The sequence below is a fragment of the Lonchura striata genome, chromosome 1 (assembly GCF_046129695.1).
Source record: "Lonchura striata isolate bLonStr1 chromosome 1, bLonStr1.mat, whole genome shotgun sequence".
In the NCBI taxonomy this organism is placed as follows: Eukaryota; Metazoa; Chordata; class Aves; order Passeriformes; family Estrildidae; genus Lonchura; species Lonchura striata.
Window position 1 is genome coordinate 95,337,727 of NC_134603.1, and position 16,002 is coordinate 95,353,728.

Here is a 16,002-nt window from a genome sequence, read left to right on the forward strand (position 1 = left end):
AGCTTTACTCTTTCAGTTATTCCCATTAAAAAGAAAAAAAATTATCAGAAATGTTTATTCAACAGTGAATAAAACGCTCAAATCAGATAGGCTTTATCTGATAGTAAAGTAATGACTGACTACCAAATCACATGGCAGGAAAATATTTTTCATGGATGTGGTAACGTGCCCTCACCTGAAAACCTCCGATTAAACAACAGTGGGGTGGGGGGACCGCAGATAAGAGCAGCAAAGTCACGTAACACAGAGCAAGTCTCTTTGGTGAAAAAGAAACCCCAGCTTTTGGGCAACCACCTACAAACAGAGCTGTGCCTCAGCTGTGCCAAGGGGTCCTACGGCCTTTCAATGAATTGTCCCCCAACTGCATTAACCTGGACAGCTGAGTATGAGTAGGCATTTCTGTATTTTATTTCTTTGACTCCTATGGCAGCTTCTGCAACACTTCTATTATTTACATAAAATTAATTTTAAAAGGGGGATTTGGCCTCATATAACTAGTATTGTATAATTTATCAAGAAGTTTTAGTTTAGCTCACAGAAAAAGGAAAAACCACAACTCTACATTCTCAGGAGACATTCTTTAAAAGTTGTTAGACAATTACACAGCAGTAAAGTTTACAAGAAGCAATTTACTTTCTCTAAATTCAATATATACTAAGTTGCTGGAAATTTTCAATCCTATTGTATCACAGCTGCTTTAATGCTCTCTGGAAGTAGCAATTTCATTGCTAACCATTAATCTTCAAACATTTTTAGAAGCTCATAAGAGTAAGCCGGGAAAGTCACAGTATCAGAGAGCACAGGGATGAAATAGACCCTGAAAGTTCATCTAAGCAATGCCCAAAACACGTCTGGCAGATGTGTGTTTAACCTCTTCATTGGTAACTGAGGTGGCGAAGGGACAAACACACAGTGAATCACTAACAGACACCAAACATTTCAAACTGAGAATTATTCCAAACCATAGGTTCCTCACATGGGTAAATCTCCCTGTTAATCTCACTAAAACGGTTATCAGGCACTGGAGCAGGCTGCCCAGGTTAGTGGTGGAATCACATTTTAAAGATGTCAGGATGTGGCATTTAGAGACATGCTTTAGTGATGGACTTGGCAGTGCTGGGTAAATGGTTGCACTCAATGATCTTAAAGGTATTTTCCAAACTGAATGATTTGATGATAAAGTTAATTCCTGATAGTCTTTTTGAAGATAAGCCAAATACATTTGCAGCTGTCACTCACCTAAAGCAAGGGTATATTAAGATAAACATCTGCATTCAGCACCATGAGTTGGCAACAGCTTGGTCACACAGGATCCACATGGAGGAAGGAGGCTGCTCCTTAACAATGGTTTCAAGGGGAATATTTTATTCCTGTGTGAGCAAATGCCAACTCAACAGCTAGATAAGGTGTTTACACTGCTGCTCTAGACCCACTATACCTGTGCTGGGCTGTCTCCACACCCTTGGAAGTTATGAAGGGGCTCCTCAGGAGGCCCAGTCTGCCCTAACTGCTGGCCACTTTGCATTTCCTTGAGGAATGGCAGGAAAGGACTGGATATGTATTCGGGACACAGAGACAGCAAGAGCCCTACAGCCTGCAAGGCAGGTCCCCAAAATGACATTCTGCTTCAGGACAACTCTTGAGAAGGCCATAACAACTTAGAGTCCAGTCCAATTTTCCGATTGTCAGATCTTTCCCACCCAATTTATTACAAACCTCAATGTTATTGCCATCATCTTGACCATCAGCCTTGTAATTCAGCTCAGGTTCAACAAGGTGAAGCCAATGAGGAAGGATTCTATTTTATTGTTCAAATAACCAATCCAAAGAGAATTTGGATATCATTACAGTTACACATTGCACAAATATGTGTTCCACTGCAAAATGCAATTTGTATTATATAAACGCATTAGCAGTATTGCATTTATATAACATCAAAGACAATTAAGAATGACCTCAGCAAGGAAAATATAAATCAGCTTTCTCTATCAAGCAAATAACTTTAAAATAAATTGTAGCAACCTACAGATGCCTTTTAGTCAGCTAAGAATTGCTCATCCAAACACAACTGACATTTGAGAAATTTCATTGATATGAATTTCACTGATATGAACATTTTAATACTGAGATTTAAAGAGACTGTAATTTTAATAAGAAAGAAAGAAAGAAGACAAACACTTGGGATTTGGGAAAGAAATTCCCAGTAATTAAATGATCATTTGCTTAAGAAAAAGATTTTTTTTTTTGGAAGTACATTGTGCTCTCATCCCCAACTGGTTCCCTGCACTGCTCCAAATGCTAAGTATCTATAGAACAGCTCCAGCTTCAAACTATGCTAATGACCAGACATCAAGAATTTTTTTCTGGGCATGAAAACAATTTCAGTCTTGGACTGAGTTAGCTGAAAGAGACATTGCTGTGTTTGCTGTCTGGAACAGTTCAATGCAGAAGTAGAGGACTTAAAATCAATTTGGCGAAACCTGCATGGCTTTTGGAAGGCTTCACTTCAAGCACACTTTCATGTTCAAGCTGGACTTAGATCCCAAACATTTGCAGCAGACTGAAGAATGGCTCTTCTCTGATGCAGTGAGGATTAACCTGCTACTTTGTATGTTCATCTGATGAAGTATACAATATAAAGAAAATACCTAAAAAGAGACTCAAAAAAATCTGAGTACTATTTGATTTAAATCAATTACAGTACACAAAGCTCACTTGCCTGTTGCACATAGTAACACTAACACAGAGAGCATGATGTCTGTTAAAACTATGCTAAATGTATTTTCACCAGCACAGAAGAAAATGCAATGTCCTTAATGGTTAAAATTCCAATTCTAATTAGTGGACACCATGTATCTAAAGAAAAGAAGTGGTACTTTCTGGATTCCCCATGCTAATACCATCAAGTTTCAATACCTCAAAGACTTTGTTTCATGGGTAGTTTCTCATACAATAGTGTCTCCTTATTGCATGTGGATTATTGTAACACTTCTAGCATAAATTCTGAGGGAGGAAAAATGCTTTCCACAAGGTTTGGTTCTATTCCAAAGAGAGAAAGAAAAGCACGCACTGGCCCACTTGAATATTGAAATAGGTCCTTAGCAACTGGAGCCAACGTGACCTGGACTTTGTCAGTGCTGAACACAAGCATGCAAGTTCCAGTGGGCTTACTGTTCCTCTTGCACCTAGGGGTAGCTTTTGGCCTGTTAACTTGAACCCTCACCACACAGCGTGGCAATGGATTCCAGGCACTGAAACTTCAATGGCATTGTAGACATGGGTTTAATTTGGTTTGGCTTGGTCTGAGTTTTAGACACTTGTGTGCCATGAGGTTTGACTGTAGGCCCCTGCCCAGCGCTGAGCTGTACCTCCTAGCCCCTATTGCTCCTGAGAACACAGCTGAGAATCAAGACTAATTATTATTGACTGGTAGAAAAGTTGTTTATTTTTTTTTTCCAATATAGCAGGTAAGAAGAATATTCATATATCTGATCCACAAGGAAAGGAGATACAATTTCTCCCAATCAAGTTCCAGTGCAAACTGCTTACCCACAACATTAAACATGCTGACAAGGTATGGGCTGAAATTAACACTATTTTTTTTATTTCACAGCCAGAATATAGGAGTGACATGCCAAACGGGAGGATGGAATTAGCAATTAGTGTCACTTGGCTTCACTGTTCAATACGAATGCATGAAGAGGCATGACAGCAGATCCAGACGGATAACACGAGGAAACAGTCAGTACATGGTGGGATCAGTATGTTGTGCAATTTAAACAAACAGTGTATAATATCAAGCAGGATGAATCACAAGCATGCAGATGATCCCCAAGGTTTCTCAGCAAGAAGATTCAGATCTCTGTGCTTCTTTCACAAGTGTACAAAAATTGTCTTTAAAAGCAAAACTTTCCATTTTTTCTGTTATGTTGAAAAAGTCAAGTAGTGGTATATTCCTTCTTGGGCATGGTATTAGGCAGCTTATTATGACATTTGACTCTACACAGGGTTGTCAGAAACAGAGCAGATCTGGCATTGTGCCAGAAAATACAACCACTTGGTGTTGCAGGGCATCAGGATTTCCACTGCTAGTTCAATGTGTGAAATTATTGGGTAGGCAGAAAGACGGGCTAGATAGAAAACTAACTCAAATGACAACTAATAACTGGTCCTTCTTACTGATTTAATCCCTAAAAAGTACAGTTCTGTGGATGGTGATACTCCATTCTCATTAACTCAATCCAGAGGGAAAACTGCAAACACATACAGTAAGGCAGAATGAGAGTCTAAATTCCCAGATTTCAAACTCTTGAACAACAGTTCAAACTCAATTGCTCAGTCCTGGGGGGGTGGGTGGGGGGAAGACAGCAATACCTCCAACTTCAAAGTTTAATTAGAGACTTCTCTAATGTATCCAACACTTATTTCAAGGTATAAATTTCTAAAGGTTTTCAGAGAAACTGGCCCATCATTACTTGAATAAGCTTGTGTTCTAGTTTGGCTTTCTGCAAAAGAGGAAGGATAATACACATACGTGTGAGTTTGTACATAGATTTACTCTTCATATACAAAGGTCCTGTTTTGTATCTGAGTACCATGCAAGAGATCAAAAAGAGAAAATCACATAAGTGACAAGGAATAGACATTTAAATACCCAAATTCATTGCCTTGTTTAACCAGCACATCATAATGTGCTCCAGTGGCATGTTGCCTCAGTGGTTCACAGCATACATTCCAAGACCACGTGGAGGGACCACTTCTTTTCAGCTGAACTGTTTACATGTGCAATATTTCACCATCCACAGAAAGACAAATATTAACATTGGCTGCTCTAGTAGAAAACCCATCTTCTGATTTTCAGCAGCAGAGTTTTAAACACTTTGTAAAAACCTAAAATTTTTATGCAAACTGATAGATTATGCCTAGATTCATCTAGGACTGAAGTGTTTGAAACTGCTTGAAAGAGCTGGAGAAATACTCTAGGTTTCTTCAAGGTATGAACTCCTCTATGTGTTCCACTGTTTTCCAAGCTCTACAACACAGCCTCCTGGATTTACACAGACTGACACTGTTTCATTTGGTCAGCTATGATACACACAGAAGAATTAACTTCAATCTGTGGTAAATGAGTATTAATCACCCTTGAACTACTCCACAGATGCACTCTCTACCAAAAACAGCTCATACAATCATGGAATGATTCTATCCTCCTTGGACTACTTCAGAGATGCATTCCACTAAACACAGCTCATACAAATGTCTGTTCTACCTCTCCAGGACTCTTTCTGACTCTATAAAACTGGGGTAATGGCATTAGGCTACAAGTTCAAAACAGTAAATTCTGATCAAAACTCAATCCAAATATTTGATCTGCAATCTAGACACCATAGAAAAGGTATAGTGATTGAGAGATTGAGAAGAAGAGAGGAAATAGACAAACAAACATATATGCATAAATTACACAGGCATATATTATATATATAAATGCATCTAATCTCTACTAACTGCCTAAAAGACACTACTCTCCTGGAACCTACATATGATGCTGCAATTCTTTCAGAGAACATGAATTCCCAAGTGCTTGGAAGCTCAGGGACCTGGCTCTGCAGAGCAGTATCTATCTCTGTCACTGCTCCTACTCCCCCAGACAGCACATCAAACACAGCACGTTCTGCAACTCCAAAACTTTACCATAACTTTTACTTTCCTAACTCTGGAGTTCAGAAAACTCAAGGGTTTTCTCTGCCACAATTAACAGAATCCTTGGGTTATGTTCTCTCTGTTGCAAAAAAGTTTCACTATCTTCCCCGTACAGGGAAACAGAAAGCAAGTTGTGGTCTTATGTGTTTTATCACTTATTGCCAGTTTCTTTGTATCTTTTAATACTAAAAAGCCAGTAACAAGTGTCCAAGGACACTGAAATCACACCATTCTCTCTTTTTGACCTAGGATGAATGAATAATCAAGTGATAAAAGAGGAAAAATTTAGATTAGGTTTTACCTCTTACCCTGGTCTGCCCACAAACAGGCTGTGGTTTACACATGGGTATTCCCTGCCCTGTTCAGACAGAGGAGTGCGAACAATTTGCTGTAACTAGCTGGTATTTGTAATTCAGGCTCTATATACTGGTCATCTGGAATGTTATGCTTCTCTTCCCTGATGAATTAACTCCTAGAGGGTGGCTGCTGGTGGGAATACTCATGGTTCTGCATTCATCATCTGTGCTAAACACTCACAGCTTTCCTAAACATTCCTGCCAGTAAACACTCACTGGAGAGCTGGAACACAAAGAAAGAATTTGTTGAAAATTTCTAATGAGACTTTGAAGCAAGGAAAGCAATTTGCTCTGTGTTTATGATTAGCACAACTGAGTTCCTGACCTGGTCAGACCTTAAGGTGGTACCACAGAGTAGATGTTAATTTGCAACAAATAATAAATCAGACTGGTCTAGTTTGACTCACCCAAACACCACAAAAAAGGGCTGGTACTGAGGCTCTTCCCTGGGCAGTAAGCCAAGAAATCCAGTGCTGTGTCACTTTTATCCACATTCCCCTCTGCATCATCAGTCTGTCTAAAACCAGCTACATTCTTAGTGAACACTCTTCCCAAGAAACCTACAAAAAACCTCAACTGATCAGAACATGTCCCTCACTCAAGCCACTGCATTCCCTACTTTGTAGAAGTCTGCTTTTTAACAAAATGGATTTCCTCTGGCATACAGGGAGAGATACAGGTGAGGTTAACAGTGGGACTCAATTCATCTCACCTGGCTTTAGCCATTTAGATAACTGGATTAAACCAGCTGCCCAGGCTCCCTCTCTAGTCAGTGCAAAGAGCTACATTTAGGAGCAGATTTGATCCTTGTATTTTAGAAAGCTAGTAGACTACTCCCATCTCTTTTCTGTAGCCTTGATCAAGCTTCCCAATAAGACTAGGTCTTGGATGTAGAGATAGCACTCTGTGAAATGACAAAAGTGCTTGATGCATCCAAGAGAACAAGGTTGTGAATCTCACAAGTTACAAATTCCCAAAGAAAAATCAACTCCTCAACAAGTACAACAGTGCAAAACAAATTAAATACAGAACATCCTTCATGGACGATTAAAAAAAAGATAAAAAGACCCCAAACCCAGCCCAAAATCCAGGGCCAAAGAATGGGGCAGCAATAAGCAATACTTTTCTATAAGACAACACTTCCAAAAGAAAAACCATTCATGGTATTACTGCAAGCATAAGCGTGCCTTTTATCCATCATTGCTGTAGAGTGATAACACTTTCAGGCTGCTTCCCCTTCAAGTCCCAAGAGGAAAACAGAGATTTTTGCCAAGTCGCCTGTTGCTACTTTTTATCCTGAGTGTTGCCTTTCATCATTACAGAATGGGAATTCTGCCACTGATTTCAAAGACTCTCATGATCATAATTGTAACTTCAGCTTTATATTAATGTACATGTGTTTAATTTAATCACTTTGTTTAAAGATAAAAGAAAAAATGGATTTCAAATCTCTCAACTGATTTCACTGCACATGTTCATAGTTCTGTAGTTAAAGAACTTAAGCAGCTTTTTCCTCCCCCCACGGGGAAAGAGCAATATAAGAACCACACCTATCTGTGTAATGAAAATAGATATAAAATGTTTACATTTTCTCCATTGTAATGGAAATTTCACATTGTTCTACTGTTCAACTGATTTCTCAAGTTTTTATAATCTAATGTTTTGAAGGTAATTTCATGCCAACCTCTCTGGAGAGGAGGCTAGAAACGTAGGCATTTTTAAAAAAACAGGGGGAAAATACTTTAAGGCCATTGTAGGCATTGTAATATTGTAGGCATACATCAGCACAGTTCTGTTAGTGGAGTTGTATTAATTTACATTAGCATAATTTGTTTCAGAGGCTTAGTCATTCTGAGGCAATATGTGACAATCCAAAATCAAAATCAATTGTATAGACTAACACATCCAACTTCACATTTACATAGATTTAAAATAGGTCAGCTGGCCAAGCCTATGCGTGCAAAGGAGCATTCAGCTCACATGGGGATTTCTCTCAACAGCAATCTTCTCCAGACTGGGAGAGGCTACACTCAAACATTTATTTTAACTTCTTAACACAGCTCTGAGCTTGGGGTGCTGTGCAGGAGTATGTATGCTCCCCACCCTGGCTGGTAGCCAAGGGAGCAAGGATCAGTCTGGAAAAATCCACACCCAGCTTGCCTATGGGAAAAAAAGTGTGATTTTATTTCCTGTAATTAGCAGATATTTGAAGTACAGATATAGGAAAAGTTGTCTCTTGGTCTTTTTGTTTGGTTTTTCTTTTCAATCCTAATTCAGTATTAGGGATTTTTAGCTTTATCTAAAAAAATCTGTGGTGATCTCAGTGAGTTTACATAGTCTAACAACTTTTTCTAACCCCCAAGACTAAGAACTAAAGGATGGGTGACAAATGTTCTTCTTTTAGTCACAACAACACATGAGATGGTTTTTTGTTAGGGTTTGAAGGGGTGGGTGTTTGATTTTAATGTGAATAGCTAGCTTTTGTTTTACCCCATTTTTAAACCAGGCCTTCATTTTTGTATTCTGTTCAAGTCAGAAATAAATTAATGGTGTTTCCATTACTACTATCTTGAAGCATTCTCTTTAATTCATATTTAATGGATTGATCTAGTGGACAGAAAAGAACTGCTTTGTATTTTAATGGTATGAGCCATGAACAGAATGAGAGAGTCCAGGCAGAGCATGTGAAAGAAGCTTGACAAAGTTCAAAACATCTGCCTAACTGTAAGAGGGCTTCTGCACACCTGCTCCTGCTTATGAAAACATCAGGTAGACCTTGTGAGTTTCTTGTTTCTTTCCTCTCATGTAAGCTATGACACAGTAGAACGCATTATTTGGTGTACACTAAAATACACCACTAATGATAAAAGAGGGGATGAAAGAACTGGATAATCTAATTATTCTAGTCACATTTCTACTTGTGCATTTAAAAAATTGCATTATGTATTTTTTATTTTAAAATATCAATTATTTCCAGAGTGAGCTGGAGTACAAATAGGATAAAAATAGCACAAAATTTAATTACACCAGAAAAAGATGAAGTAATTCCAAGGGAAAAACTGCACATTTTCCATATACTCTGTTCTCAATAGTTCAAGGGTTATTTCAAGTCATCATAATGACCACTAGACCTGTATTTTCCCATTACTTTAGGCACATATCAAGGTAGAGCAGGTTTAAGCAGGTATAAGCTCACATCAAAACTACCTTAAATCAATGCTCCTGTAAATGGCTGCTTTGATGTTCAAGAATGAAATGTAGCCTCAGCTGATTCTGGCCATATCACTTCATATCACTTCTTTGCTTACTGAAAATCATACATTTTATGTACCTGTGGACTGCCTAGACTCAGCTGAACCTGTTTATCTTTTCTCTCAGATGCTGCTGACCTTCTAAGAAAATGTTACCATCTACAAGTAATGGAAATAAGATTCTAATGTCTGAACCAGCAATTATCAATTATTCTAAAGACTAAAGTTTCAAAATATTACCAGAAAACTACTGTTCCTCTGCTAGTACAAGGCACAGGTGGCCAGCATATCTCCTGGTGCAACACAAGACCTGATTTGGACGGATGCAAAGCACTTCAAAGTGACAGAAATACCCACTGGCACTGACCTGTCTGTAATGACCACAAACTAGCAACTGAAACTACTTTTGAAATACATTATCATTTGCCTACTCTTTGAACTAAGCTCTATTTATCTGTTCTTCTATGGTATTTAAAAGAGGACTTACAGCCAAAGGCCTCCTTTCTCTTTTCTTTCTAATTCAGAGGAAATCTTGGAGCAAATCACTATTCTGTTGGACAGGCACTTTGAAAAATGGGGAGATCACCAACATTTCCTGGTCACTCCACTGCCCTATGTACAGCCTGCCTTTCAAAGTCACAAAGCCAGAAGTAACACTAGCAATCTCCAAGGTTCCACAGCTAACTTTACCCACCACTTTACCCACTTTACTTGCACCTTTTCTGGATGCCAGTGACTCCAGGACAGCTGAAGGGAATCCTGTGCTGAGAGTCTCATGCAGAACTCTCTCCTGGACAGCATGTCCCAAGCAGGAGGAAAACATTTAGTGCTATGCTGTTACGTGGGCAGAGGACCCTTCCCCAGGGATCATCCCTACTGTTTTCTGACCTGACACCAGGCACAATCTAAAAGCAAAGAAAACACAGAACATTGGGCTGTTCTTCATGCTGTGTGAGTACTCTGGAGGGGCTGAGGGAGGTGCAGATAAACCAGGTACATATCATGATTAAGGCTGACTTGGCATCTCTCTTTACAGGGAGAATGATGGAAGAAAGTTCAACATACAACATACTCTGAAGCCATTATAATCTTCTGCACTGGAGAATCTTTTACTGTAAAAGGGAAAAGGACTTTAAGTCTGCTGTAATCAGAATCAACAAGAAAGAAACCACTGGGGGTCTATTTTCACTTCACAGCAGATGCAGGAGTGCTTTTATGTTGTTGTGACTCTAAGTGATATCTCCTGTATTGATCACAGGCCCCCACTCCTAATAAAGTCACAGTACCTTCTCCTAAACCTACTTGGTCTCAAAGCAAAAAGGGCTTTAACACAGTATAACTGAAAAGCAGAGAAGTCAGAAGTTGTTAATCTAAGTGTTTGTACCTAAATCTTTGTTTATAGATTCTCTTCCTGTTCTTCAGCAAAAGAGTTTTGTTGGGAGAGTAAGTTTCTCTATTCCAATTCGTAATATCTACTTACGTATAAAGAGATCTTAATGTACTTACAGAGCCTGAGTCATATCTTTCTACACAAGTAATAATTTATGTTTCCTGAAGGCCACAAACCTCATTGTCCAAGTAGCCATGATCATTTTGGTAACAAAATTACTACAAGACTTAAAATCATCAGTGTGAGGAAGACTCTAAAAATCACAGACCTGGATAGATAGGATAATTATTTTAGCCAGCCCTGCTACCAGACTTTATTTAATAATTTCATGGTGATCCCTTTCAATGCAGTCATACAACAGGCAACACCTACAGATGCAAGGTCAGACACCACTCAACGTTCAAATTTTTTGCTCATCAGGCCGTGGGTAAGGTTCAAGCTCAGTGATGCAGTTCACTTTTCAGTACTTCTCAGGTAGCTGGGCATGCTATTAGACAACCCCCACTTCCTGCTAAACACCAGCACATTCTTAGACAATTCGTCATCCTGAAAAGCAGCTGAAACAAATAAACAGTCTGACTGAAAAGCAGAAAATAGTAAACTGATTATGGGTCAAATAGCAATAGATGTTTCCGGCTCTTTGCATACTGGAAGTTCTCTACTTGCTTGGGGTTTGCCAAGTGCTCTAGAGGAGAGGCTGAGCTCCATCATTCAGATGCTCTGTGCTCTCATGTTACCCATTTCAGTTCCATGTGCCTGTGTTTCCACACCTGTAGTATGTGGTGGCAAATCCTCACCATTTTTCCTTGTGAATTGTTTATGTCTGTAACCTATAGTAGTGACTGATTACGAATAGCTGACCAGCCTCCATTTATATGCAGGGAGGTCCAGGGAGGGCTTTAGCCCAAGCAGTTTTCTCCATGAAAATCTAGAAAGGGGATCTTCCACTGCATGGTAGTACTTCCGAGCTGCAGGGCCAGCCTGCTACATTATGTATGCCCTTCCTCACATGGATCACCACTCCAAGGAACACTGGCTTCTTTCCCTTCTCTGCGTGGGCAGTTAAATGGTGCCTGTCAGCCTTGCTGAATGATCTTGCCTTAGAGAGAAGCATTTTGCTGCTTGAGAGGAGAAGGGGGCTAAATGCTAAGACCAAAATTACCCACACCTGCTACTGGTCTAATTTTTTCTCTGTGATGCACAAGACCTGGGAAGAATTTGAGGATTTCCTCAGTGCACTGTTCTGAAAAAAAAAAAAAAAACACATTATGTTACTTAATGTGCTTCCGTGGTCAGGTGTGTTTGGATTAGTCGTGCACAGATGGAAAAAAAAAAAGCTGTATGACATTCAGCTGCTATCTTCTATCTGATAGCACAGGATATCAGAGCACTGCATCTCATAGCCAGTGGCAGTTATTTGTGAAAGAATGTAAGAACAAGGCAAACATACAGCAACATACACCCTACTGGATTTTGGAAATCTGCGGTTTAGAGACTTTACAAACCCAGGGGCTGCACGTAGTCTTTTGGGTTTAATAGCTCTTCATGATCTGAGCTATCCCAGCCCTTTTTAAGTGAATGACAGAAATACATAAGCATGAAAATGTTGCTAAAACAAATATACCCTCTTCATGCTAGCATGGCTTTGGTATAATGGTTGTTTGCTGTGGAAGATAGTGTGAAATTATGCCTATCTTCTGTGTCTTAATTAAGATGAAAGGAGGAAAGCGTGAAGAAGAGAAAGGGATGAATGATGCCTCTGTTTTCAGATGAGTTAATCTAAGACAAGCCAAGCATCTTCAGAATGCAATGGTAAAGAAATAGTAAACAAAATAAATTTTTTCAAATTACACTGAAGTTTGTAAGTGAATTAAATATCAGACTTAATTAATCAGTTCAGAAAAGTGGTTCATTGTACATTATCTTCGGTTTTAGTTTTCTAAGGATAAATCTTCATTTCTGAGTTCTTGTAAAAAGCAAACCAGTGCCAGCACTGCTCCCTGTGTCCAATTTAACTTTTTGATGACATTATTCTTTTTATTCAGATTCCCCTGCTGAAAGTTTTGTGCTTCACAGTCCAATCACATCATGCCCACAGGATGCCTCATCCTTTTTAGTCTGTATGCCTGCAGCCTCCCAAGTCTAACCTTCATAATTCTGTGTTTTGGTTAGTACTCCATCTTCTGTGTGACCCAGCCTATCTTTGCTCCTATCTCAGTCAGCACTCCACACCTGTCAGAACAGTTGCTTTGGTCACTTTTTCAGCCTTACCCATGCCATGCTCACCTAACACTCCTCATCTGGCATGCACAACCCGCTTGCCTTGACCCTTAACTTGGAATGTCCATGCCAAATTAAGTTTATGCTATCTAGTCCATGAAAACTTTTTTTGCCCTTCTGCTGCCACCCTCTTGTCACTTCTCTCCGAGCACTGATATGCACAATGTCTTTGTGCAGCTCATTCTAGAAAATCCCTAAGTCTACCACTTCCTCTTCCTGCAGAGCTTGCTTCACAACAAATGGGAAGGGCAGATGCTAAGATAGGATCTCAGTTAATAATCTGCTGTCATTTTTGAAAGTGTCTGCATGTACGTGATGTTCACATCACTAGCTCAGGAGAATGTAGTCTCATGTCACCATTGATGGATTAATTCCAAACACATCAAAGACCTTCTGTATCAGAACAACAACAACTGAGCTGCTCTGAGATAACTAGGAATGAAAAGCCAAGCAAAAAATATGCAGAATTCTTTTGAGAGGAGTGTGAGCAACAGAGACAGTCTTCAAGAGATGATTAGACAGTTTCTTAAGGTTGATTATTTTTAGGTATGCCCATAAAGCCACTGTTTTAAGAGACATCTGACACAGTTCCCTTTTTGGTCAGAATGGCTAACAAAAATGCTTAAATTAACTGAAACCAAGCTCAGCTATGACACCAATACCAGTTTTTACATAGGTGACATACAGTCACCATGATCAGCAGAATAAAAAAAGAAAATCTTAATAATGAAAGGTCATGAACTTAACACTACAAACTTATAGGTTTACTGTCTCTTCAAATGGCTCAAAAAGAAGAAATTTCACATAGTCCTGTAGGATTAGAGCAGTAGGCCATAAACAATAAAGAAAATGTCTCCAAGATTTGTCCTATAGAAATTTTGTGCTAGGGTGGTTCAGATGCTAGAACTGCTCCCATAAGTAAATAAATAACAAGGACAAGAATTTACACAATTAAAAAACAAACAAACAAAAAACCTAAACACCACCAAGAAATTTATGCCTGTTATTTTTAGATTAATCCATGCAAGGTTTCCCTGAGTTAATGAAGCAAATCCAGATATATATGATCTAGAAATAAATGACTGGTTTCAAACCTCTAAAGTGGCTTGAAAAGAACAAATTTTATGTGATAGCTAAATGTGGTAATAAGTTAGCATAGGAGAAGAAATGTAAGGCTGCCCAAAAAGAGGGAACAGGTTTTGCCTTGAAATTACCCTCCAATCATAGTTCTTCCCCTGCATACAATAAAACTGAGGGAGGAAGGGAGACACAGATATACAGGAGCTAGACACAAAGATCTAAGAGTAGCTGAAAGTGGAAATAATTCTTGATGTAGTGTTTGGTATTCTTAATTTTGTCAACAAAATTCTGCCTCGGGAATCAGGCAAGTTTGATCTTGTTGGATGTATGGACAATATCTCATCTCTGTATCCATAAAGAAGGTCACCTGCACACAAGCTGAGATGGACTTGTTTCTCAAGCACAGAAAATGCCCACATCTTGCCAGGTAATGTTACGGGGAGTAGTTTAGAAGCAAAGGAAATTACTTTCATTTTTTCCCTTTTTCATGCACTGTAAATGCCTGACTCATGCGTTTGGACAGGATGAAATATAAAGCTGCTGAAACAAACAAACAAACAAACAAACAAAAATAAATAAATAAATAAATAAATAAATAAATAAATAAATAAAGCAGTCCCCATCTCCCACTACCCACCCATTCCTGAGGGATGACTGGCTGTTTCATAATCAGGAAATGTGTGAAAACACTTGGAGGGTGGGGAAAAAACAACATCTCATGAGGTTGCAAGCCTTTTCCAAAGACTTAAATACACTTCAGATAAGAATCTAAAGAGACAGGAGAGTTCCAGACATCTTGAGCTTTACCCTTCACTAATTTCTGACTCAACTGATTTAGGTGCTCTCTTCACAAAGAGGAAGAGAATGCACCCATGTGGACAACTCTGTTCCATTACGTGCCATGTTTCAGCTTGAAAACTATTTATTTTTTGCTGCAGAACATCTCAGTTGGCATTTCCCTGCTTCACAAATCTAATTAAAACAACCCTATAGCAAACTACATTTAAGCCAACCCAACTATGTGGGTTTATGGTTCTGTTAGTATTATTATTTTTCTTCTGAACAGGCGTTTACTTCTTTCATTATTCTGAGCTCTCAGTATCTTCTCCTACCTCTTTTTACTGAGTCAGACACTTCTGCACTTAAAAAAAAAAACTTTCATCCATTCCACAGAGTCCTGGAAGAACACTGTTAGAAAATTCTTTCAGAGGTTGTTCATTTATCTCTCTTTTTGAACAAGCTTGAGCTATACTATTTTTGCTCACACCCCTTACATACCAGAGAGTTATTAGCACAGTCCCTGCACCAAAGGTACAAACATATATGGATGCTCAATTCTCCCATTTGTCTCCCAACTTGAGCCCCAAGTAACTCAAAAATCAGCCTTCTGTTTGCATCATCAAGGAGCAGCTGAAAAATACTGAGCAAATGCAAGAACACAGAGCAAGAGACTTTCCACAAAAGAACTTACCCAATAACAAATAGCTGGAAAGGGAGCAAATGAATTGGGGGCCACATGAGATGCACTACCCACCCTTTCTGCCTGACATGTCATGCTTCTAGTGTCTGAGTAAGATGCTCATTAATCCCCAGGATCCCAAGCCTGGCGATTTTAGCTGATGGGTGAACTGTCGTGAAGTTTCCCGTCAGCTGCTATTTGCAGTGATTGTGCTATGAGCTTGACATGCGTTGCATTGTTCAGGCTGGTTTTGTTCTTTTATTTTGCTTGGGCTGGCTGCCTCCTGGAACCTCCATTCTGCCTACTTCCTGAGGATTAAAGCATGTCTTCTGGGCAAGGAGACGCAGAGACCACCTGCAGATTCTGTTTATATATCCAGCCTTGTAGTCTGATTGATCTCACAATAGGACTGCATAATGTAAACACTTCATTATTCCACCAAAGGATATGTGCTCTACCACCTATGGTCCCTCCAACCAAGAGTCA